The sequence below is a fragment of the Odocoileus virginianus genome, chromosome 8 (assembly GCF_023699985.2).
Source record: "Odocoileus virginianus isolate 20LAN1187 ecotype Illinois chromosome 8, Ovbor_1.2, whole genome shotgun sequence".
NCBI classification, from domain to species: Eukaryota; Metazoa; Chordata; class Mammalia; order Artiodactyla; family Cervidae; genus Odocoileus; species Odocoileus virginianus.
Genome location: NC_069681.1, coordinates 25,258,880 through 25,285,500, shown reverse-complemented (window position 1 = coordinate 25,285,500; position 26,621 = coordinate 25,258,880). Strand labels below are relative to the sequence as shown.

Below are 26,621 nucleotides of genomic sequence, written 5' to 3'. Positions count from 1 at the left end.
TGGTACAGTAAAAGCGGCAGCAGGAGCCGGCGGGAGCCATCCGAGGCGGAGCCGCAGCGCGGTGCCCAGCTCTCGGAAGCCTCCAGAAACGGCCCTCCGCTCGATGTGCTTGTTGGTTTGCTGCTGCCGCACCGCATCTGGCTCCTTGTGGACGGGCTCCAGCTGTGCCCATCGCCGCCACGGCCGCGGCAGCCGGGAGACCCTGCCTGCCGCCCCCGACGCCCGGGCTGCTCCGAGCCGCCTCGCGGCCCCACGGGGACGGGAGCCCGGACCAGACAGCAGCTGGACGTCCGCGCAGGAGGTAGGCGCTGGTCCCCCCTGCAGGAGGGGGTATCCTGGCGGGGGGTGGGGGCACCGCAGGCCGGGCCCCTTCTGCTGAGTGCTGGGGCTGGAGGCAGAGGGTCTGGTCGTCTGAACCGCAGTGGCCGCCACCGGGTCGGGGGCTCCTGGGGGCCACAGAGGCTCTGTCCTGGATCCGGCGTGGAAGGAGCCGGGCTGGGTGTGCTGGCCAGCGGGCTGAGCTGGGGCCTGCCAGGGCACACTCTGCGCGGAGGGAGAGGGCTGACTCTTGGGGGCAGGAGGGCCCTGCCGCTGGATCGGCGCTCACATCACTCTTGCCACCTGGGCAGCCGGGACTTGCTCTCTCCGTCTCAAGTTGCTGAAAAGTTCTGTTCGGGGGTTGCAAAAACGTGTGCCAGCCCCACCCTCGGTGTTTGCTGGGTTTGTGGAGATAGCCCTGGGGCTCCCAGATCCAGACTGGGGTGCTGGGGGGCGCTGGGCCAGCCAGGGGGGGAGATGCTGCCTGGAGGTCACTTTCTGCACCCCTTTCCCGGGGACCGTGAGCACGTCCCTGCTGCTAGCATGCCCTCACTGTCCCCCGGGAATCGCTCCTGGCTGCTCTTGAAGTTCCAGTGTCTGGCTCTGAGGATGGTTCCCGGGACAGAGAAAGAAAGGAGAGCCGTCTGGGTGCTGAGAGCGTACAGGCTGGCGCGGGCAGAGTCTGCCCTGGTTGGAACGAAGTCCTTCTCGCTGGGTTTTCACTGTGTGCTGGATGGTGGCAGTCTTACTCGGGGTTACCTTGATTTTGGGGTGAGGATCCCACGGAATAACAAGGATCTTTTGGCTTGCCTGAGGGCTCTGCAAACTCCATCCTGGGTTCAGAGCTGGCGAAGGGAGACACTGAAACGAGACCGTGGTGTGTGATTTTAAACTACTAAACTTTGTGTTTCGGGGAAACTGAATCAATAAACCCTGAGCCTGCCTCAGAAACGAACAGAAAACAGAAAACGCAAGCAGCGTGGGGTGTCATTAGCTCTGAGATGAGGCAGGGGCGTGTGCTAGGTTCAGGGCTGGCTAACAGGTATTTTTGCCTTGTTTTGGTGTTTTAATGATGAAACTGTGTGCTTAACAAAAGGATCTTTTAAAGGCACAGTGGAAGCTGACAGTTGGGATAATATATGTCATTATCCAATTAGTTTACAGGGACATATGTTTCCGTGCTTTACTTAACACACCTCGATGTGTTTCGGCTCTAACAGACATTACTTTTCTTGAAGTCTTTCAAAACGAGGATTCTAACTGTATGTGTTTTATTCTGCTGCAGTTAGTGTTCTGTGCTTTTCAATATCATGAGCAGCTAAGTAAATTCTGATTTTAAAATCTCTTTCACATGGGTTTTGGGGGAAAAACGCCAGGGTTCTTCTGGCTTTTATTATGTACTTTATCAGAGAAACCCTGACAAGTTCCTTCTTACTTTCTCCCACTGACAGCTGCATCAAGTGGGGCTTTATTCTTAACGCCAAACTTAAATTGATGCAAAAGAAAAGATTGCTAATTGTCAAAGAATTAGCTTTCGATTTATGCAAAGGAAATAATAAGGAAAAGTTTGCGGAGTATTTCCACTGTGGGAGACACGGTGAAGAAAGAGATTTTATTCATGATGGAAACTATTGATCACGTATCACAGTATGTTTTCAACCTGAAAACTCTTGATTTCCTGAGTTTTAACATTTGGTGGCCCTGATATAACTTCTCTGTAATTCCTGTTGTAACATGCGTGGCTTTGTTCTCCGCACCTGAGAGGCGCCTGCTGAGAGTGGGGAGTGGGGGGTGTCTGATGTGGGGGGCGGGGAGCCTGGCCACCCAGTGGGCGGGCTCCTGGGCCCTGGCCTTGAGCCTGGTTTCTCTCCAGTTACTTAAAAACGAGAAAAGCAAGTGATCTGTCTCGGCCCCCGCCTCTGCGGCCAGCGTGTCTCCTCCATGCCCCCCTCGAAGGACGCTGTCAGGCGGGCAGGTCACAGGGGACACCCCCGGGCACTGAGGGCACCCCAGCCCCTCCCCTGCCCTGGGCACCTAAACGGAGCCCGCTGGACGTTTGGCCCAAGAGGGCCTTGGGCAGGAGGCGGAGGCAGGTGTCCCAAGAGGGGCGGGCGCCAGGTGTCTTCTGGGCCCCCTGAGACGCAGCAGAGTGAAGGCGCCCCCCTCCACACCAGATGGGGTCGCCGGGGTCAGGCCGCTCTGGCCACCGCACTCTGGGCTCTGGCTTCGCCTCGGGCTACGGAGCCACCTGCCCAGGGACCCCGTGTCAGCTTCGAGCCCGGGCGGAGCGCCCTTCACTTCCTTCTGAGGGCTCGGGCCTCCGGGGTGGGGGAGTGAGCGGCTGAGGGGCTCGGGGGGCTGGTCAGAGCCCTCTTGCAGAGCTCGGGCAGGTCAGGCCCCCCACCTGTCCCCGGCGGCGGCGGGGGTCCAGCTGGACACTCGCCGGCTGCTCCCCAGGAGCCGCTGCAGCTCCCGCATCACGGTCGTGATGCCTCCATCCTGCCTGGCGTGGCGATGCGGATTCTTCGGTCTCCCGGCGGGAGAACCACCAGGGTCGAGTGTCCACCTCAGCCTCAAGGCCCCGACTCGCTGGGGCTGCCTCCTGACCAGCTTCTTTGGTTTCTATGGAGACAGGGAGCCTGGCATCCCCACGCCCATGGGAGCTCACCTGGAACCCAGGTGCTAGCTCACTTTGGACGATCCCACCTCACTCTGGGCAGATGGCTGGATTCTTGGCTGGGAGACCCTACGGCCTGGTCCCATCACGTGGTTTCTGCCATGCATGAGATGAGTTAGTTTCTTCTGATGGTGTTTTAGAAACTGTAAGTTGACTAAGAAGGTGGAGGAGGGGGAACGAAGTGGCGGGGGGGGGGGATGTCCACCGAGGAAGGGTCAGTGTCCCACATGACCAGCCTTGTCCACACACGTGACCTAACACAGGCGGATGGATTCTGTAAGTGAGGAGGCAAATCACCCGGATTTACACTGAGGCGAAAGTCAATGGGCTCCTCCCGTCAACATCGTCGCAGCCTTTTAATTCTGGATTGTCAGGTGGCTTGTGGTCCCCTGGGCCATACTAGGTTTTCCACAAGGCAAAGAAGTATATATTCATCTGTAATAGGGATGTTTGAATGTATATTTTTTATTTTTCAGGGAATCAGAATGTAGATGAAACAAATGAGCTTTGATCATTAGAAAAAGAGACAAGTAAAAGTTGGGTTAAAAAAATAGGCACTTCTTTTTTAGTACTGGCAGCCTGTGTCAGCCATTTCAAAGGGCATCATGCAGACAATTATCTGTCAAGAATTGCATCTCGAGGGTTTCTTTCTTTCTTTCCTTTTTTCTGTTTTAGTCTGTGCTACATGACCTTCCTCTCTCTAGAACATAGGGTGAAATGCTTTTCTACCGCTGTATGCAACCACCTTTCCAAGCTCACTGGTCTGGCATGAGGCTGTCATGACTTGGGACATCCCCTTTGGTCTTCTGCTGCGGAAAACTAAGAGATTGCTTGCAGATGGCTGTTTCTTGTTCACGGCAGACAGGCAATGTTTTCAGATCCTACTTACACTGTGTTCTTACCTCAAGCACACATCTCAAAAACCTAATGCCTAAATCTCCTCCAGCTGGTTCTGACAAACTTCGTAGTACTGAAAGATAAACCTGAAAACATGCAATTTTACATTTTACCTCGGTTTTAGTTTTTCCTTAGTGTATCTTATTCAGAAGGCCATCTGTCAGGTATCTGAGATATTTTATCTTGACAGTGAAGAAATGTCTCTAGCATTCTTTGGAAAGTGTTGGATAAATTCTCAAAATATCATGTTTCTTCTTTTTGAAAAATGAAAATATAATGTAAAATATAATAACCTAGACAGTATATTAAAAAGCAGAGACATTAGTTTGCCCACAAAGGTCCATATAGTCAAAGCTATGGTTTTTCCAGTAGTCATGTACGGATGTGAGAGTTGGACCATCAAGAAGGATGAGCAGTGAAGAACTGATGGTTTTGGACTGTGGTGCTGGAGAAGACTCTTGGGAGTCCCTTGGACTGCAAGGAGATCCAACCAGTCCATCCTAAAGGAGATCAGTCCTGAATATTCATTGGAAGGACTGATGCTGAAGCTCCAATCCTTTGGCCACCTGATGGGAAGAGCCAACTCATTGGAAAAGACCCCAATGCTGGGAAGGATTGAGGGCAAGAGGAAAAGGGGGTTACAGAAGATGAGATGGTTGATAGCATCACTGACTCAATGGACATGAATTTGAGCAAACTCCAGGAGATAGTGGAGCACAGAGGAGCCTGGTGTGCTGCAGTCCACAGGGCTGAAAAAGTCAGACACAGCTTAGCAACTGAACAACAACAATAAAATATAAAATATAAAAAGATGTAATTATTACATCAAAACTCCTGGCCCTGGGAGAAAGCATTCAGTTGGTGGGGGTCTTAGCATTCTAGAAACATCCTGTGTGTGCTTCCAACACAGAGAACATGTCTTTCCTACACTGTGGTTTTGATGTCCTTTAGATGATGTTTGAGGGCTTACGAGTTTGCTTATTTCTGGAGCTAATAATTGGGATTATTAGAGTTAGTTTTAATTATTTTCTCAGTATTACTTTATAATGAAGTTAATTTTAAAGAAAATGTATAAGGTGTGTTTCATAACATGAATCATCTATACAATTGGTCTTACTTAAATAACTGTAGTCGAGTTCTGCTGGACAATGTTTTTGCTGTTATTCTTGGGTTTAAAGCACAGATTTTGAAGACGTAACTTTACAGTAAAAGGAGCTGAAGGAGGCCCGGCAGTGGCCCCATCACCTCTCTGGGTGTCAAGTAAAGACCGTGCATCGGGCGGTCACCCGGGTCATGCTCATGCTTAAAAATGGATGGTTATCTTTGCCGAAACACATCTGCTTTTCCTCCTCTTGGATTTGTGGATTATTTGAATCCACCCACCGCTTCCATTCCTGGCCCTGGCTACTTCTCTGGGCCTTATATCCTTCAGCTGAAAATAAATGGGTGACTTGTTCCTGGGGTCATTTAAATCCTTACATCCCTTTTTATCTGGGCTTCCCTGGTGGTTCAGAGGTAAAGACCCTGTCTGTCAATGCAAGAGACAAGGGTTCGATCCCTGGGTTGGGAAGATCCCCTGGAAAAGGGAACGGAATCCCACTCCAGTGTTCTTGCCTGGAGAATCCCATGGACAGAGGAACCTGGCGGGAGGAGTCCACAGGGTCGTAACGTGTTGGATACGACTTAGTGACAGCCACCACCGCCACCATCCTTGATTCCCAGGGTTAAGTACCCAACAGGCATATAGCCAAGCCCCAGAGCATGCAGGGCTGGCTCCCCATTTTTAGTATTTATGGGGCCAGAGTGAGAGAGCCAAGGCCGCCCCCCCGGGCCATGTGTCTTGGTGTTTCAGCTATAAATCAAGCCACCAAATGTGGGTCCTGCCTCCTCCTTGAGAAAACACTAAGGATCACTGAAGGCCTGGTTTGCATGTAGAAATCTCACCTTCGGGGGCTTGGCAAGGGACCTGGTGGGTTCAGGTAAGTTGGCCCCAGAGCCACGGCCATGCACACCACTCCTGACCCCTGGACCCGCCGATCTGCACCCCTAAGCAACTGCTGCTTCCCTCCTGGGGAAGGCCAGTCGGGGAAGCAGCCCACACAGGCCCAGGTTGGGGCTCTCGTCCCTCCGCATGTGGGACTCCATGGTCTTAGCACCTGATGAGGGGTGTGGGCCGATCCAGTGGGTGTATCCCCTGGTCACTGTCCACTGGGGTGGGATTGCCTGGGGGCAACTCGGGCAGCGACCTGTGAGGTGTGGGGGCTCAGGCAGGCGCCCTCCAGCCTTGGTCCAAGGACAGAGGACTCAGTGGCCCCTGGTTGTGCCCTTCTCAGAACACAGGTCAGGCTGTGGAGGCATGGGCTGCATCTCTGTGGGCCAGTGCAGCCCAAATATTAGGGTGTGTCAACATTTACTTCACTACCGGCAAGTACTGCCCTCAGCGAGGGCTATTGGTCTTTACAATGGAGTTTAATTCAAGTTAGCCAACAATTGGACTTTGCTGAACCTCAGTGGGGCTTCCCAGGTGGTGCTAGTAGTAAAGAACTCGCCTGCCAATGCAGGAGACATAAAAGAAGCGGGTTCGATCTGTGGGTTGTGAAGATCCCCTAGAGGAGGGCATGGCAATCCACTCCAGTATTCTTGCCTGGAGAATCCCAAGGATAGAGGAGCCTGGTGGGCTACAGGCCATAAGGTCGCAGAGTCAGACACAACTGCAGCAACTCAGCATGCACAAACTTTAATTAAAACTGGAATTTAGGCCCAATCTGCCCTTAGAGGGTGGACGTACCTTCAGGGGGAGGCAGGATGACAAAGGTGAGACTCAGGGGCCCCCTGCCTGGATACAGCAGGCATTGGCCACCCTTGCCTCCTGAAGCCTGGCTCCCCCCGTCTGGGACGATGGAACAGTGAGACCCACCCCCTCGGGCCGCTCTGAGGACGCAGTGAGCTAGCGCTCCTGGTGCTGGCATTCCCAGAGCACAGGAAGAGCTCTCAGTCCACGCCGGTTCTTACTACTGCACCTCGGCTGCTAATGTGAGCGTCCTTATGTTTTAGCACCTCTGATTTGATGGGATCGGATCAACTCTTCAATAATTAGGGAATTATCTGCGGACTTGTTGACTTTCTGAGGAGGGAGGGATATCTGGATTAATTATTGATGAAAATCCATCTCCTAGAATCCTTCTCCCAGAGATGCTCGAGGAAGGAGGAACCACAGTGAGTCTGTTGTGGTTGATGTTGGTCAAATCTCTCAGACTAAGATGTGGGCCAGGCAGCATCTTGAAGTAATAAAGCCTCATAATCACCCCCAGAACACTGGATGTTCAGAAAGACACAAATTGCTGCATTCTGAAAGGGACAAAACATTTTGTCTTCTATTCTGGGCACAAACAGTCTTTACAAAAAGAAGATAATTGACTTGAAATCTCTCACCCTTCCCTTGGAAGGAGATCAGCTCTATTCAGGATCCAGCGTCAAATCCAAACCAAACGTCTTCTCAGAACCGCCGTCTTTCCCGTCACATTTGCAGAAGGCCTTTCGCCCTAATTCTCTTCCAGACGCATGCCGCTCAGGCCGGACCCGAGGGCGGCCCCGGGCCGTCAGCTTTCTTGGGGCGCTATGCTGTCCGCGGCCTCGCCCGGCCCTCACTCAGGCGCTCAGCCCCTGCACGGCCGGGCTCTCGGGACCTGCGGGCCCTCCTCCCTCCAGAGAGGCAGACCGCGGGCGTCCGCTTTCTGCTCCTGCTGCCCTGGCGTCACCAGACAGCCTGGTTCCTTCCTCCATGGAGCCAGGTTCTGTGACCAAGGATGCTCCAGAAAACGGTCTGTGTAAAGACGAGGAACGTGTGCTCTCTGACGGTACCCGAGGAAGGAGGGTGGGGCCACCTTGTGAATTCTGGGCAAGACTCTGCGGCCGAGGACGGGGCCCAGGCTACGGGGCGGGGTCCTCACGGTGGGGGGCGGATCCTCATGGTGGGGGCGGGTCCTAACGGTGGGGGGCGGCGGATCCTCATGGTGGGGGCGGGTCCTCACGGTGGGGGGCGGGCCCTCGCGGTGGGGGGCGGATCCTCATGGCAGGGGGGCGGGTCCTCACGGGGGGGGGGGGGGGGGGGGCGCGGATCCTCATGGTGGGGGCGGGTCCTAACGGTGGGGGGCGGATCCTCATGGTGGGGGCGGGTCCTCACGGTGGGGGGCGGGTCCTCGCGGTGGGGGGCGGATCCTCACGGCTGGGGGCGGGTCCTCATGGTGGGGGCGGGTCCTCACGGTAGGGGCGGGCCCTCACGGTGGGGGCGGGTCCTCACGGTGGGGGCGGGTCCTCATGGTGGGGGGGCGGGCCCTCACGGTGGGGTCGGGTCCTCACGGTGGGGGGCGGGTCCTCACAGTGGGGGCGGGTCCTCATGGTGGGGGCGGGTCCTCACGGTGGGGGGGCGGGTCCTCACCAGGTGGCATTCAACCTCCGAGTGTTGGGAAGGTCACCTGGAGGGCATGGGGCCCAGTCTCCTCCTCAGCCCTCTTCCTGCCTGCGAGGTGGTCCGTGGGGGCCCTGATGTGACATTAAACGCTTATTGTCATATAGAATTCACCCTGTAATCCTTAACTTTCAAAAGGCTACTTTGTGTGTAAAGGTAATATAAGCTCGTTAATGCAAATTTTAAAATGCTCAAAAAATAGTAAAAATCACCCCAAAGCAGTTGATCTTAATATCTGATGTGGTCCTTATAGTTTCTCTTTTTTTGACCTGAAATCTCTTTGCTTTCACATGAGAAAATTAAAAAAAAAAACCACCCAACTCATCAGACTATGAATAAGCAGATATTCCATCTGGATCTCTTTGGGCCTGGATTTCCCGAGAGCACAGATCTGCCCTGTGTCTGCTGACCCTCCCCGACCTGTCCTGCATTGAAACACGCTGACCCGTGTGGCCGGGTGTACTGACGGAGGGGCCCTCCTGACGGTGCGTGCGTACTCAGTCGTGTCCGACTCTGTGTGACCCCCTGGGCTGGATCCCGCCGGGCTCCTCTGTCCGTGGGATTCTCCAGGCAAGAATGCTGGAGTGGGTTGCCATTTCCTCCTCCAGGGGATCTTCCGGACCCAGGGATCAAACCCGCGTCTCTTACATCTCCTGCATTGGCAGGCAGGTTTGTTACCACTAGCGCCACCTGGGAAGCCCATAGCCAGAAGGAAAACAGCCTCGCCCGGTGATGAGGACTGAGACTCACACCAAGAGCTTCACTCCTTCCACGTGACCTGCCACGCTCGTCACTTGCAGATTTGTGTGGCGAATACGTCATCTTTGCAAGAAGACCTGCTTTTGCCTCAGGGGAAAGTGAGGTCACGGTGAACAGATGCAAAAGCTAAAACACGTGGCTGCTGACTGTCGGAGCAGGTCATCCACTGGCCGACCCCCTGGACATGGGCACTCAGACGCCCCCAGCCCTCCCTGGCCTTGGCAGGCAGGTTCTGCCCAGGGTTCCCGCAGTGTAGTCTGGAGACGGCACGGTGTGCCCGAAACCCCTGGTGCTGTGCCTGAAGGCCGCTGAGGCCTCGGAAGCCTTTAGGATGCTGGCGGCGGGGCTGCCTGCCTGTCACACCCGCTCCACCGATCTGGGCACCCCCCTTCCCCCCCAGCCCCCACAGGCCGGCCCGGGTGAGGACCCTCAAGGAGGAGGCGGGGAGCCCTGGATGGCGCGCTGATGAGGCCGCCTCAGGTCTCTATGCGTCCGGAAGGGACCAGGGCCCGGAGCTGGGGGTCAGAGCCGGTGCCCGAGCTCAGGAGGAGCAAGTTGGGCTGAGCCTTCCCGTCATGTCTTGGTTATGTTTCTGGCTTGTGAAATTGTTAGCTTCATATCCGTGTAACGGTCATCTTGGGTGCTGGGGGTGTCCCACCCTCTCCCTGCCCCCTCGCGGTGAGGCCCTCTGCTCTGGAGTGTCCCCGGGAAGGAGGACAGTCTCCCCCCAGGGGACCCGGTCCCTGCATCGGGGGGACCAGCGGGGGGCCCGGCCCTGGTGAGTGTGGTCGCCGTCCTTGTGTGCCCTCCTCAGGACACGGCTGTCCGTGGGACTCCGGCTCCATTTGGCCTGAGACCCCTGGGTGTTGTGCCCCGTGATGTCCGCTGATGTATATAAAGCTCAGGATTTCTCGTTATGTCTCGAATTCCATAGCAGGGGTGCTGGGACATGAGGAATGCCCCAGGAGGCAGGTTTAGATCTCCTTGGGGTGCAGACACAGAAGCTAGGGCCAGGGTGCTCGTGAGCTTGCTCAGGGTGACCCTGCTGCAGGACAGGAGAGCAGAATGTGGTCAGCGCGGACCTCCACCACGTGTCTCGAGGGGCTTTTCGGTCAGTCAGCTTTACAGCACTGTCTTTTGTTCAATGCAAATCATCACCATTAGCAACAAATTCTTAAACTGCTGTCCTGAACAACAGGCTTGCATCAATGTTTGGAAACGCCCTTCAAAAGCAGAAGCCAGTGCTTAGACGGATGCCAACGTTTGGAACGGATTGCTATCTGCCCCTGTGTTGAACACAGCACCCTCCTCACAGTTGGTACTGATAACTATTTACCAGTCTGCATTCTTGCTTGTTGCTTTCCGAAGAAAACAGTAAACATTCAGGACACATGGGGCTAGCGATTTTAAATAGAAGAGATGAGCTGAGGGAGAAAAATGTGCTGCAGCCGTGACTGGGTGTTAGGTCTAGAAAGAGTGGGTACTAGTTCATACTAGCGAGTGAGTGACTACAACTTTGAGGGGAGTGTTATCTATTAAAGACTCTGCATCATCAAGAGTTTTCAAAAGTGTTCATTACCTTCAGCCTGCGATGTATGCTTTTTGTCCACGTCAGCAAGAGAATGTACAATTTTAGGCCTCAAGGACAATTCTGGGTTTTCCATGGATGGAATAACCATGAAATTCTTGAGCAACATAAACCAACTGAAGGCAGAATGAGCAAAACATCCCACAGAGTCTCCATTTTTCTCCAACAGTAACATAATTTGAGTAAGGGAATACACTACTAGAGTTCACCTTCCAGACTTGACATTGAAATGAAAAATAAAGCAGCTGCCACCCTTTCGTAAGAAAGAGCGGAGAGAGTGCTTAGGACTGGTTGAAGGAGAGACGGATTCCGCGCACACTCCTTTCCTCCTCCGTGGTCCGGCTCTCTCTCTGTGGGGGATCTTCCTGTCGGAGGCTGGTTTGACAGCCGAGGGAGTCAGAAGGCTTGAGATGCTAAGACTTCCGAAGGCAACAGCACCCTCAGATCTTCCCACCATGCCATGCTCTGGCCCCTGCCAGCGTGAGCAGTGCCAGAGGAGCCTTCCGTCTGGAGGATGCTGGCTGTGCAGGGGAGGGCTGGCAGAGCCTGTGGCGCTGGGCCTGGGGGCAGGGTTCCTCCGCGGTGGGGGTGTCTCTGCTGCCAGTCTGGTGTGGGCTGCAGGGGAGGGGGTAAAAGGCGCTGCCCTCAAGGGGTGAGCTGGGAGGTCAGGACCTCTGCCGGCCGAAGCTGCCTGCGGGGCCTGAGGCCCCTCTCCCAGTCACGTCCACGTTGCCTGACCCCCGAGAGCAGGGGGGCAGGTCGAGCGCGTGTCCACCCTCCCGGTCTGAAACCTGACGAGGGACAAATGTAAGGGGCCCTTCTGGGAGCAAGATGAATGAATGAATGAGTGAACGATAAAGCTGGGAGGGCTTTCAGCTTCTGGGCACCTTCAGGATGGGCGCGTGGCTCCGTGTGTCAGTCCCGGCGTGCCGCAGCTGACCAGAGGGGTCAGGGGGGCTCTGGGGCCCGTCCCTCCGGACACGGACGGATGTGAGGGAGCTGCGTGGACCAGTGCGTCCCACGGCTCGGCTGTGGTCCGGGAGCCCCCTCCTGCTCTCTGCAGCCGAGGAGCCTGCAGAGGCAATTCTGGGCGCAGGTCCACGGTGCCCTGTCCTCTCACTGGGGGGCTCAGCGCGGGGCCGCGTGGGTTCCGCTGTGGGTCCTCATGTCTCTGCCTCTCAGGGAGGCACAAGGCCTTAGCCAGGTGAGATCCCTGGGACACCTGCTTGCAGGGGCTCTCAGCACAGCCCTCAAGTTTCCCCAGGTACAATCCACGACCTGGGGAGACCAGCGTGCACCTCTGCCCAGGCTTGCGGCTTTGCCCACCTTTGCTTTCTGTCCAGCATTAACTCTGGACTTGGACGTGTGCTCTTCCTGCACAAATCTCCCCACGCTTCATAACGTCACTTTTCAGCCTGCTCGGTGCCTCTGATCTCAAAAACAGAAAAATACCTGTGCAATTTTCCCCGCAGGGTGTGGGGGCCGGGTGATTAGTTTACAGAGAAACAGCAGAATAACAGGACAGGTCATTAACAGTGTTGCGTAACGATCAGGGTGGAGGCATGAAGTGGAAGGCCCTCCGGACTGAGGGCTTGCACCCCGAGCCGTCCACTCTGAGCGTGGGCTCTTGGAGGTGAAGTGGCCTCTCACCCCAGAACCGGAGCCTGTGGGAAGACAGGTCACTCTCAGTACCTGCTGGCCCCTTGGTACTCTCAGGAGAGCAGCCCCTGTGTGTGCAGGGCTTCAGATGTGTGTAGACGGGCTGCGTGATTCGGGCGGCTGGGCGACGCCTTGTCAGGGGTGTGGAAGGAGGAGGCATGGGAGCAGTGGAAGCTTTTAGGCCCTGGTGTCTGTCTCTCCCTCGTGATTACAGAACAGCCTGGTCTGCAGAGCATCTGCTGGAAGACATGTGAGTGCAGGCTGGCAGATGAAGGACAGGGACATTATTTACCTTTTGCACTGCTCTTTGCCAGCTGCTCTCTCTACACACTCACACACACACATATATGTACATATGAACACACATGAATACACACACATATACACACACACCTCTTCAAACCATTTAAGTTGAAATCAAGTCAAGTCCCTCCACTCCAGTGTATTTACTAAAAACAAGACATTCTTTCACAACCAAATGGTTTAATAATCAACACTGGGAAATTTAACCTTGACCCCTGAAAAGTCATTAATCCGATGGTTGGTTCTCCGAGTGGGGTCCCTGCGCCAGCTGTAGCCGCAGCGTCTCCTGGGAGCATGTTGGAAATGCAGATTCCCAGCACCGCCCCGCCCAGACTCTGAGTCAGGAATCCAGGCGATGGGCAGGAAGCTTCCGCAAGCCCTCAGGGGGTGTGGGGTATTCTGGCCACACGGGGAGGCCCTGGAGCTGCTTTCTCGTTCCCAGACTGTCACGCGCTACCAACTGACTCAGCAGCGTCCTTTTGGGGCTTTCGTTTCCCATCAGAGGCTGATCCTGATCGGGGATGACACTGAGGGTCACGTCTCTAGGGTGTCCTTCCGTCTGGAACAGCTCCTCAGCGCTTCTGGTCCGTCCTGACCCTGATGTCTTTGAAGAGGCCGGACAGTTGCTTGGATTGATCGATGGTGGCTCAGTGATAGAGTCCACCTGCCAGTACAGGAGACGGGGGTTCGATCCCTGGGTGGGGAAGACCCCCTGGAGAAGGGAATGGCAACCCACTCCAGTATTCTTGTCTGGAGAATCCCATGGACAGAGGCGCCTGGCAAACTACAGTCCAGGGGGTCTCAGAGTCGGACATGACTGAGCGAGTAACACTTTTACTTTCTTTAATCTTATGGAGGAAGCCATACTAGTGCAGGAGAGGTTGTTCTGTGATTGACTTGCTTTCATGACTTGGGCAGGTTTATATATTTAAATAGTTTAGAACCTCCGCCGTTAATTCTGAACACACACTGCTTTGCTTGTTTGCCACACACAGCACGTGGGTCCCTCCTGAGGCTGCGGCAGAGACTCTGTCCCGGCCCCCCAGCTTCTGGTGTGACTGATAACCTTTGGTTTGTAAGAACATCTCCCCATCTCTGTCGCTGTCTTCACACTGACGCTGTCCTCTCTGTGTGAATCGCGGTCACACCCCTCATGGTCTCCGTGCGATCATCAAAATCAATGCATTAAACTTTGACCAACAATAATGCCATCGATAGCACACGTTCAGATCCTGCCCTTTGTCTCAATCGTGTCCTCCGCCGATATACTTTTCTTCGTCCACAGTCACCTCTGCGGATCTGTAACTGGGCTTCACACTCTTTGTCTTTCTCGATGCTTCTGAAGAGGACAGGCCGGTCACTTGGTAGAGTGTGTCTGAGTCTGGGTTTGTCCGGTATCTCCCCCTCATCAGATTCCGGGCCCGCGCTCTGGGGAGGAAACCGTGAAGTGTCGCTCTGCCTTACCAGGACGTCCGTCGGGGAAGCCGGAGGGAGAGAGGAGGCAGGGGGCGGCCTCCGCTTGGCCCAGGTGCGGTCGGGAAGGCAGGCCCTGGCCTCCGGCCTGCTCCGCGCCACAGCCCTTCTCGTCATTAAGTTTAGAACTGAAGGTCTGCTCCCCGCCCCCAGCCGTCCCCCTGCGCCCCTGAAGACTCTCAGAGGACGCTGGCATCGCCGGTACCGAAGGCCGGTACTGAACCGGCCCCAGCGAGGGCGGGCAGGGAGCGCTTCCAGACGGACCGGGGGGCGGGGCGCCCCCTGCCGGCTAACGCGGAGGGCGGTGAGAGAAACACCAGATAACAAGCGTCAGAAATAGAGCGTCAGCTGCCTGAGGACAAAAATACGCGCGGAGAGAGACGTTCTGAGTAAACGCTGCGCTGCGAAACAGCGTCGGAAAGACGCTGAGCTAGAGGTCCCCGAGGCGGCGGCGGGGATCCCGAGAGGGAGACCACAGCCCTGCTGGACCGCGACCGCGGTGCCCGTGCGCTGGGATTCACAGGCCGGGGAGGCCCAGCGCTTCGTCCTCCTGCGGAGATGCAGCGTTTTCATAAGTGCCCCTTCCCATAAGCACACTTCTGCCGTAGTTACTGACGAGCCTGAGAAGGCTGGGCTGAAGGCCCAGGTCACCACCGAGGAAGACGTCTACCTGTACACACGCCTCGGAGAGGGGCACGCCTGGGAGAGGGAGACACCTGAGAGCGGGAACCTGGGAGACGGACACGCCTGGGGGAGGGGACACGCCTGGGGGAGGGGACACGCCTGGGGGAGGGAGACACCTGAGAGAGGGAGACACCTGAGAGAGGGAACCTGGGAGACGGACACGCCTGGGGGAGGGACACGCCTGGGGAAGGGACACGCCTGGGAGAGGGGACACGCCTGGGGAAGGGGACACCCCTGGGGGAGGGACACGCCTGGGGGAGGGGACACGCCTGGGTGGGGGGACACGCCTGGGGGAGGGGACACGCCTGGGGGAGGGACACGCCTGGGGGAGGGAGACACCTGAGAGAGGGAGACACCTGAGAGAGGGAACCTGGGAGACGGACACGCCTGGGGGAGGGACACGCCTGGGGAAGGGACACGCCTGGGAGAGGGGACACGCCTGGGGAAGGGGACACCCCTGGGGGAGGGACACGCCTGGGGGAGGGACACGCCTGGGGGAGGGGACACGCCTGGGGGAGGGGACACGCCTGGGGGAGGGACACGCCTGGGGGAGGGAGACACCTGAGAGAGGGAGACACCTGAGAGAGGGAACCTGGGAGACGGACACGCCTGGGGGAGGGACACGCCTGGGGAAGGGACACGCCTGGGAGAGGGGACACGCCTGGGGAAGGGGACACCCCTGGGGGAGGGACACGCCTGGGAGAGGGGACACGCCTGGGGGAGGGACACGCCTGGGGGAGGGGACACGCCTGGGGGAGGGAGACACCTGAGAGAGGGAACCTGGGAGACGGACACGCCTGGGGGAGGGGACACGCCTGGGGGAGGGGACACGCCTGGGGGAGGGAGACACCTGAGAGAGGGAGACACCTGAGAGAGGGAACCTGGGAGACGGACACGCCTGGGGGAGGGACACGCCTGGGGAAGGGACACGCCTGGGAGAGGGGACACGCCTGGGGAAGGGGACACCCCTGGGGGAGGGACACGCCTGGGAGAGGGGACACGCCTGGGGGAGGGACACGCCTGGGGGAGGGGACACGCCTGGGGGAGGGGACACGCCTGGGGGAGGGACACGCCTGGGGGAGGGGACACACCTGGGGGAGGGGACACGCCTGGGAGAGGGACACAACTGGGGGAGGGCACACCCCTGGGGGAGGGACACGCCTGGGAGAGGGGACACGCCTGGGGGAGGGACACGCCTGGGGGAGGGGACACGCCTGGGGGAGGGGACACGCCTGGGGGAGGGGACACGCCTGGGGGAGGGAGACACCTGAGAGAGGGAGACACCTGAGAGAGGGAACCTGGGAGACGGACACGCCTGGGAGAGGGACACGCCTGGGGAAGGGACACGCCTGGGGAAGGGGACACCCCTGGGGGAGGGACACGCCTGGGAGAGGGGACACGCCTGGGGGAGGGACACGTCTGGGGAAGGGGACACCCCTGGGGGAGGGACACGCCTGGGAGAGGGGACACGCCTGGGAGAGGGGACACGCCTGGGGGAGGGGACACCCCTGGGGAAGGGGACACCCCTGGGGGAGGGACACGCCTGGGAGAGGGGACACGCCTGGGGGAGGGACACGCCTGGGGAAGGGGACACCCCTGGGGGAGGGACACGCCTGGGAGAGGGGACACGCCTGGGAGAGGGGACACGCCTGGGGGAGGGACACGCCTGGGGGAGGGACACGCCTGGGGAAGGGACACGCCTGGGGGAGGGACACGCCTGGGGGAGGGGACACGCCTGGGGGAGGGACACGCCTGGGGGAGGGGACACACCTGGGAGAGGGGACACGCCTAGGTGAGGGACACGCCTGGGGGAGGGACACGCCTGGGGGAGGGGACACGCCTGGGGGAGGGACACGCCTGGGGGAGGGACACCCCTGGGGGAGGGACACGCCTGGGAGAGGGGACACGCCTGGGAGAGGGGACACGCCTGGGGGAGGGGACACCCCTGGGGGAGGGACACGCCTGGGAGAGGGGACACGCCTGGGGGAGGGGACACGCCTGGGAGAGGGACACGCCTGGGAGAGGGACACGCCTGGGAGAGGGGACACGCCTGGGGGAGGGGACACGCCTGGGGGAGGGACACGCCTGGGGGAGGGACACGCCTGGGAGAGGGACACGCCTGGGAGAGGGACACGCCTGGGAGAGGGGACACCCCTGGGGGAGGGGACACCCCTGGGGGAGGGACACGCCTGGGAGAGGGGACACGCCTGGGGGAGGGACACGCCTGGGAGAGGGGACACGCCTGGGAGAGGGGACACGCCTGGGAGAGGGGACACCCCTGGGGGAGGGGACACCCCTGGGGGAGGGACACGCCTGGGGGAGGGGACACGCCTGGGAGAGGGACACGCCTGGGAGAGGGACACGCCTGGGAGAGGGGACACGCCTGGGGGAGGGGACACGCCTGGGGGAGGGACACGCCTGGGAGAGGGACACGCCTGGGAGAGGGACACGCCTGGGGGAGGGACACGCCTGGGGGAGGGGACACGCCTGGGGGAGGGACACGCCTGGGAGAGGGGACACGCCTGGGGGAGGGACACGCCTGGGGGAGGGACACGCCTGGGGGAGGGGACACGCCTGGGGGAGGGGACACACCTGGGGGAGGGACACGCCTGGGGGAGGGGACACGCCTGGGAGAGGGACACGCCTGGGAGAGGGACACGCCTGGGAGAGGGACACGCCTGGGGGAGGGACACGCCTGGGGGAGGGACACCCCTGGGGGAGGGACACGCCTGGGAGAGGGGACACGCCTGGGAGAGGGGACACGCCTGGGGGAGGGACACGCCTGGGAGAGGGGACACGCCTGGGGGAGGGACACGCCTGGGAGAGGGGACACGCCTGGGAGAGGGGACACGCCTGGGAGAGGGGACACCCCTGGGGGAGGGGACACCCCTGGGGGAGGGACACGCCTGGGGGAGGGGACACGCCTGGGAGAGGGACACGCCTGGGAGAGGGACACGCCTGGGAGAGGGGACACGCCTGGGGGAGGGGACACGCCTGGGGGAGGGACACGCCTGGGAGAGGGACACGCCTGGGGGAGGGACACGCCTGGGGGAGGGACACGCCTGGGTGAGGGGACACGCCTGGGGGAGGGACACGCCTGGGAGAGGGGACACGCCTGGGGGAGGGACACGCCTGGGGGAGGGACACGCCTGGGGGAGGGGACACGCCTGGGGGAGGGACACGCCTGGGGGAGGGGACACGCCTGGGGGAGGGGCACGCCTGGGAGAGGGGACACGCCTGGGGGAGGGAGACAGCTGGGGGAGGGACACGCCTGGGGGAGGGACACGCCTGGGGGAGGGATGTGTGGTTTAGCTTTGCTAAACTTAATTATTCTAAGCCACATGCCAAAGATAAGGCTTTATGGAATGTTATTAAAAGTATATGTGATAAATAATCCATATGCCTTGTCACATATTTTCTTGGAACATAGTCAGCACTTGATGAACGCTGGTTATTATTACCATGATGATCTGTGCAGCAGAATTGAGAACAGACAGAATGAGAGACTACAGAACACTGAACCATGAAAAATAGGCGGAAGAGTGGCCTGAGAAGCACTCATGGTTCTGGTAGGCTTGTTTTGAGTCTGGGTGTTTTGTTAATTCCTTATTAGTTAAGGTAGTTTTATTATTGTAGTTGCTGTTATTCTTGATTCTCTTGAATTTACTGAGCCTATAATCATATTCATATCTGAAAATAATAGTATAATTTTCAGTTTTTAATATGGATACTTGTTATTTCAATTTCAAGCATCATTGCATTGGTTAAAAGAGTGGATTTCAAGGGCATAATCAACTTTGCTGAGAAAATCTCCTATTTTCAGAAACATTCAGTGATAATGCTACATAAGCTATACCAGAGCACAGAACAAGATGAAAAACTAATTCTTGTTTTGTTTTATGAGTTTTAAATGCTTTTTCACCATTACTTTAAAAATCCTTTTCTTTTTATCTTCTGTTGTTTAGCATGTATATATCTGCAATTATCCTTATCTTTCAGCTTTTTAAAAACTCTTCCTGTAAACAGGCATTTTTTTATGATTAAAAGAATAAACTATTGTATCTTGATTTCACCTATATCATGTGCCCCTCTTCCATGACTTTTGACCTCATATTTCTTTTAATTATATAATCTGTGGTTTGGGACTGAAATGAGTGTTGCTAATTTATAATTCTTAGAAAACATGACCCATGTGGTCTCATCTCATAGAAAACTTGATGTCAAAGGAAGGCATTCCACCAAAGAAATAATTTATTTGAAAATAACCAAAATTCCTACTCAGACTTTTCAAATCTATGTTGAGGCTATGTAGATATCAGCAATTTTTAAAAATTCATGTGTTCATTCCTAACTTTCACATCTTTTTTCCTTCTGTTTCTCCCCTGGACTTGCTTTTATAAATACTACCCACTTACTGAAACCCACGCCAGTCTAACCATGGATGAACGTTCTCGGGAGGGAGAGGGAGAAAGATAAAAATTAATGAGCATAACCAGACTTGTTCCTTGGTTTACTCCTTTGTTTTTCTGGAACATATTCTCAGCTTGTTGGCTTTTTTTTTTTTTAAAGAGTAGACATCCAAGGTAAAGTTCTTTATATTTACATTTATATTTCCATGTGATTGTAGCTCAGCTGGATATGCAAGCCTAGCCTGAAAGAAACACGCCATAGTTGACAATTTTGGCTCCGTTGTTCTCTGCTATCTGATGGTTGTAAGACGGAGGGCAGCAGAAAGGAGTGTGGGGAACCCGTGAGGTTTCTTTCCTGGACGTTTTGAGGATCTTTTCTTTATCTTCGACCTTCTGACCGTTCACTCTCATTCCGCTGGCACTTGATGGGCGAAGGCTCTTTCTGAAATGTCCTGAGATGTTTTCTTGTGTTAATATTATTTCTTGGGTGGTTTTCTTTTTTCTTTCTTAAATGCTTATTTATTTGACTGCACTGGGTCATGCGGGATCTCTGATCTTTGTTTCCGCGCATGAGATCTTTAGTTGCAGCATGTGGGATCTAACCAGGGATCAAACCTGGGCCCCCTGCATTGGGAGCGGGGAGTAGTAGCCGCCAGACCCCCAGGGAAGTCCCTGGATGGTTCTCTCTAGCCTTCCTTTCTGGATCTATTTGTCTAATATGGATTACTCCTCAACTTTTCTTTAGCTTTCGAGTTACGATTCTTTTTCTTACTGTTCTGTTTTCTAGAAGAATTCCAAAGCTTTCCCTCCTTCATGTTAAGTTTTTGCTTTTAATTTTTGCTTTTGTTTCCGCCTTTAAAGGCTCTTTCCTCCTGTTCAGTACTCTCCTTATACTATCCACTTCCCTCCCCTCACCCATGGGCTCAGTGTTATACTGAATCTTTTTGAAAATAGGAACTTTTAAAGCCCTAGCATTTTTTTCTGAGTTAGCTGTGTCCGCTAGTCGCTTGTTCTCCCTTGTCCTTGTCTGGCACTTTATCTCCGGTGTGGCTGGATCTCCTCAAATATCTGGGGGTCCACGGGTCTCCCTTTGCTGGGTGTTCCCGGGGGGCCCCAGGCGCATCTCCTGTGAGGCTCTGCTCTCCTCTGGCTCTTAGACAACTAGGTGGGGACCCAGGAGGGACTGCAGGGAGGGGCGGGGACCTGCAGGGGGCGTGGCTCTTCTGTTTCCTCCATCTCGGGGCGCGAGGGGTATTCTTGTCCTCGGCCTGGTTTTCTCTTCCTTGTCTCTTCTCACCCACCACGTGGCAGGTCTAGGACAGTGGTCCTCAGTGGGGGCAGCTCTGCCCCAGGGACACAGCAGGATCTGGGGTCACTTGGGGCGGTCACATCAGGGATGGTATTGGCACCCAGCATACAGAGGCCAGGGCCGCTGCTAGGATGCATAGGACGGGCCCAGCCGGGACCACCTGGTCCCGGATGTCAGTAGTGCAGGCACTGGGGAAGCCTGGTCCTGAGGCTGGAGGTCTTGGTTAAACCTTGCAGGGAGCAGGCCCAGAGGCTGCAGCCTGAGTCTGGTCTCCAGGCCAGAGGAGGAAAAGGGGGTCTGTGCCTCTGTGTGCCTGTCCAGTGGGTGTACAGACACACACACACACACAAACACACACACACACACACACACACACTCTCACACGTGCCAATACAGACTCCACACACAGAAACTTTCAGACACAAACACATACACACAAACACACAGATGCATATGTACACATATACAAATACACACTCAGGCACACACAAAATACATACATACATAGAAGCTTTCAGACACAAACATGCACAAACACACAGGTGCACACATACACACAAATACATGCAAACACCCCCAGCACCCACACACACCACGTCCAGCGTCAGACAGGAAGTCTCCTGGAATGGCCCATCGTCAGTCCTGCTGGAGCAGACCCTGGGAAAGCTGGGAGTGGCGCGCAGGGCGGGTGGGCAGCCGGGCCTGCAGGGTGGCCGCTTGGCAGCAGGTCAGGGGTCTGACTGGCCTGGCGGTGGTGGCCGTTCCTCGGGGGGTCCCTGCTGGCGCGAGTGGGTCTGCTCCACTCGCCTCCTTCTGGGCTAATCTGGGAACTGGATCTGAGAGAGGGGCTGGCTCTCCAGGGCCCAGAAGAACTAATTAGGTTTCTCTCTGCATCTCATCATATCTGAGTCATTTGTCTCGAAATGACAGAGGACTTCTTTTGTGCCTTCTGCTTCCATCCCAGACGCTAACTAACCCGTGTGCAAACAGAGAGGACGCTTACCATTGTTGTATCGGAAACAACAAAGGTTCTGCCAGCAGACACCCAGCAACACATCCAGAGGCCACTTGGATCCCGTATTTTCTGGCATGAAAACCCACATCCCACACTCAGGCTTTGTTCTTTCTGGGCATCGGTTCCAGAATGTTTTCTGTCTGCATTCAACAGCCCAGGAGCCGCTTGCCAATCTGTTCGTCCCTGTTTGATCTTGAAAATGTGCAGTGGTTTCTCCAAAGGCCAATACCTGACATCCCAAAGCCGAGAACAGCAGGTTCTGACCCTGAAGACCATGGGACTGGATTCCCAGGGAATGTTCTAGAATAGAGTCTGCAAGAAGCAGTGTCTCTTCTCCTGCTATGTGTTGGAACTCAGTTGTGCCAACTCTTTGCGACCTCGTGGACTTTGTGGCCACCAGGCTCCTCTGTCCATGGGATTCTCCAGGCAAGAATACTGGAGAGGGCAGCCATTCCCTTCTCCAGGGCAGCTTCCCGACCCAGGGATTGAACCTGGGTCTCCTGCATTGCAGGCAGGTTCTTTACCATCTGAGCCACCAGGGAACTGGACAAGCTGCTGGGGTGTCACCGAGCACATCTTTCTTGAGATGCCGTGAGTCAGGGAGGAGCCTGGATAGGGAGGTGGGAGCCTGCCGGAAGTGGCGAGGCCCGTGGTTTGAAGCGCACGTTGGCGCCTGTGTCCGCAGACCTGGCTTCGGCCGAGGTGGGGGGTCCTTCGAGAACTCCGTATCCCTCTGGTGGAGCGTGTTTGCAGTCGTGTAAGGCTGATGGTGGGCAGGAGCTGTCTGTGAGCAGAGGCTGCGGGGGTAGGGTCGAGATGGGCCCTGAGACTGAGGCCTGAGTGAGCATCCCTTGAAAGCATCGCATGGTCCTTCCCTCTGAGCTCTGTACATCCTGTGCTCTCAGCGGAAACACTCTCCGCCAGGGCGGTCCTCCTCCAGCAAGGAGGGGTCTGGAGGCTCTGATGGCAAGGCGCGTCCCTGTGGTCTTCAGAGCGCTTGCCTTCTCCGCCTCCACCTGCTGGCTGTTCTGTTGGTCTGATTCCTCAGGTCCAGTCTGGTCTCATTTGCAGGAGCACACAGGTGTGAAGAAGCCCCTCTTTCCAGGTGAAACATGTTTCCTTTAACTGTTGTTCATACAACACACTGGGATGGTTTCCACGGTGACCCACCTTCAGACATCTCCCTCTTGCCCATGTTTCTCCTGAAATCTGGGCCTGGCTGGGCGTCCGGCTCCGGATGTGGGAGAGCAGAGAGGGCTGCGTGAGCCGAGGTTCAGAGCCTGTGCTGCTCTCGGCTTAGCCCGTGGCTTCCTGTAGCTTCCCTGGTCTCTACTGAGTTCGGCAAGCCCGACGAGGCCTATTTGATGAGAACTACCGCTGTCAGCTACATTGACACCCAGGCTGAACTTACGGGGTGGATTTCTAAACCCAACATCTGCGTTTTATGTTTATTCCTAATGACTGTGCGCTCCTTAATTTTGGGCTAGCATCCTTGTGTAGTGAGAAGATTCTGAGTCATGGTCTTGAGCTGCAAGCTGTCGTTGTGTGAATTTCTCAGACCTGTCTGCTGTCATGACCTGAGTCACTTCAAGGCAGGAGAGGCTGGTCCAGAAGACAGACTCTGCCTGTCACTGACCCCAGTCTCCTGTGATACCTCCTCACCCCACCCCCGGGGTCCATCATTGACCAATCTCCTGTGATACCGCCTCACCCCACCCCTGGTCCATTGTTGACCCCATCTCCTGTGATCACCTCCTCACCCCACCCCTGGTCCATCGTTGACCCCATCTCCTGTGATCACCTCCTCACCCCACCCCTGGTCCATCATTGACCCCATCTCCTGTGATCACCTCCTCAACCCCACCCCCAGGGTCTGTCATTGACCACATCTCCTGTGATCACGTCCTCACCCCCATCCCTGGGGTTCACCATTGACTCCATCTCCTGTGATCAGCTCCTCACCCCACCCCCACCCGTCGTTGACCACATCACCTGTGATCACTCCTCACCCCCACCCCCAGCCCAGGTTTCCCACCAGCGCCTGCTCAGGGTTGAGCAGGACTCATGGCCCCTCCTCTCTGACCCCGTGAGAAGGCAACGCTCTGGGAGTCTCACTTCCCTCCCAACCCCTCTGTCCTCTCCCTGTAAATCCACATGTTTGGATCAGTGGAAAATTTAGTTCCAACTTATCAAAGGATTTTTTAAAAGCAACTTCTTTTGAGGCTTGACTCATACAAAATAAAGCATACATGTCTAAACTGTAGTCTTTGATACAGCTTGTCAGATGCATAAACGGGAAACCATCACCACGAAGAATAGCACGGACGCATTCACGGCTCCCCAAAGGTTCCTGGCTCCCCTTCGTCACACTCCCCCCACCCCTGCCCCAACCAGGGCTCTGTGGCTGTAGATTAGTTTCTATTTTCCAGCGTTTTGTGTAAGTGGAATAATACAGTCAGTATATGCTCCTTTCAGTCTGACTTCTCTCACTGAGATTCCAATGGGATCTATAAAAACAGCTATTAGAACCAGTCAGTGAGGGTAGCAAGGCTGATAGGATACCACATCAATATGCAAAGATATATTGAATTTCTTTGAGCTTGAAAGTAATAACATACAGAAATTGAAACAAAAAATACTATTTACAATAGCATAAAATAGTATGAAATACTTAGGGATAAATCTGACAACTGAAAATTATAAAATATAGATGAGAGGAATTAAAGAAGGCCTAAATAATATGAAAGATGTGCCATGTTTGTGAGTCAGAAGATTCAATATTCCTAAAATGTCAGTTTCCCCCAAATTGATCTGAAGATTCAATATGATATCAATCAAAATTTGAACAGGCTTTTTTTTTTTTTTTGGTAATAATTGACAAGATGATTTCCATGAATCTGCATTTATGGGAGTGTGAAGATCCTAGAAGATACCAAAAAACTGAGAAAGAGAAACAAATTGCAGGCCTAACACTCCTTGGTTTCAAGACTAATTATAAAGTTATACTATCAAAGCTGTGTGGTTTTGGTGTCCAGGTAGACAGATAAATCAATTGAACAGAATAGAGAGTGCAGAAATAGACACACACATATACAGATAATTGATTTTCAACTAAGGTACAAAAGCAATTCAGTACAGAAAGGATAGTTATTTTAAAATGGCACCAGAAAAAATCTGGGTATCCATATGCCAGAAGGGAACTCAATCCATACCTCACATCACAAAGATGAACTCAAAATAGGTACACACCTAAGTGTAAAATATAAAATGATAAAACTTCAAGAAGAAGACATAAGACAAAACCTTCATGACCCTGGATTAAGTGAAGATTTCTTTATATACATCATAAAAACACAAATGTAAATGAAAGAACTGATAATTTGGCTTCATCTTTAGAGGTTCTGTTTTTCAAAAATTTCTTTCAGGCAATGAAAGGTCAAGCCACAACCTGGTAGAAAAACACACATCTGATAAAGAACTTGACTCCAGGACACAAAAAGAATCCTTGAAGATGCACAAATGGAAAATGGGTAGTTTCTCAAAAGGTTGTACGTGTTCCCACCATGTGGTTGGGTCAGTTCTGCGTCTCGGTATCTACCCCAAATTAAAAAATCATATGACCAGACTTGGATATGAATGTTTGCCGCATTTGTAATAATCCCCAAAGTGGAAGTCACACAAATGTCCCTCAGAGGGTGGCTGGCTAAGCCTGCCCACCGTGTCATGGGCCCATGACACCACTCAGCAAAGGACAGGGACGAGCTCCTGACGCACACAACGCCTGGAGGGATGGCTAAATCGTCATGCTGTGTGAAAAATCATCATGATGCGTCATGCTTCCATGCTGGACAGAAGGTAAGTCCTTTATGATTTCATTCAGATAAAATGCTGAAAAGTGTGAGCTAGTCTACAGTGATGCAGACACAGAAAGTAGACGTCGACACTGCGGGGAGGCGGGGGAAGGCTTACAAAGGAGCATGAGGACGCTCCGGGCGATGATGCGTGCGCTGTGTTCATGGCAGTGATGGCTTCACGGTGCGTGTTTATGTGAAAGCTCGTCACATTGTCACTTTAAATATGTACATGCGGATCCATGTACGTCAGTGATAAACTTCAATAAAAAACAAGCCATGTCCAAAAAACACCCCAGCGTAGAGAAATGCCTGTAGACAACCTCAGCGAGGCTGTGTGTGCCTCTCATCCAGCCCAGCGTCCAACGGGCGTGCGCCTAGCAAATGTTACTTTGCCTTCCGTCTTCTTCTCCACCCGTGATAAAAACTCAGAGTGTGTAGAACCAGCTACATCATCAGCTGACATGTCTCCTGTGTGGCTGACGGCGGGGCAGGGTTTTGTACAAAGACACAGGGCTCACGATGCTGAAACATTCGAACGCTTCCATGTGATTTGGAACAAGGTGTGCTTGTCACAGACTGGTAGTTAAATACTGAAATTCCTGTCCGAGTGAAATGTACCCACATGAGGTTTTAACGGCGTGGGCACATTTGTGGGAGTCCACGGGGAGGCAATCTCAGCCCATGAAGTATTTATGGAGACTCACCCAAGGTCCCCGTGAGGGCTGCTGACGCAAGGATGACGGCCAGCACCCCCTGCGTGGACCGGTCTCTCTGCTCTGTTGTCCGTGGCGACTCTGCTCTGTCTGCCTGCCCGCCGCCCCCCTGCCCCCCAAGGCAGCCCTGGACTTGCCTCCATGTAGCCCCTACTCTTTTCTGTCCCCTTCTTTCTCTCCATCCCTGTCACCGTGTCTGTGATCTCCAGGCCGGGTCGCCTTTGAAGGATATATTCATTTCATCATTTCCAGAGTCCCTTCCTCCACTGGTGACACTGGAGGTGCTGAGAGCCTGCCCAGTGAGCCGCATCCTGGAGGGGGCTCTGGAGGAAAAGGATCGTCCTTGGACCCACTTGCAGGAAACAGTGTCACATTTGACTCCTCTGAACAGGGTGAGACAGGACGCAAAATGTACAGGCACATGTGGGTCTGTTTGTGAGACTGGTGCTGGGAGGTCGTCCAGTCGTGACCAGACCACAATCTGGATGAGGTCAC

At 55.2% G+C, this 26,621-nt stretch overlaps 2 long non-coding RNA genes across 2 annotated transcripts; both read left to right on the top strand.

The window, feature by feature from the left end:
- The first annotated feature begins 8,320 nt into the window (after positions 1 to 8,320).
- On the top strand, positions 8,321 to 10,973 carry LOC139036307 (uncharacterized). The gene is made up of 2 exons (XR_011489031.1): positions 8,321 to 8,845; positions 8,969 to 10,973. It is a non-coding gene; the product is annotated as an uncharacterized lncRNA (long non-coding RNA).
- Positions 10,974 to 18,119: 7,146 nt separating this feature from the next.
- LOC110140757 (uncharacterized) lies at positions 18,120 to 25,184 on the top strand. The gene is made up of 2 exons (XR_002314833.2): positions 18,120 to 18,395; positions 24,985 to 25,184. It is a non-coding gene; the product is annotated as an uncharacterized lncRNA (long non-coding RNA).
- Positions 25,185 to 26,621: the final 1,437 nt, after the last annotated feature.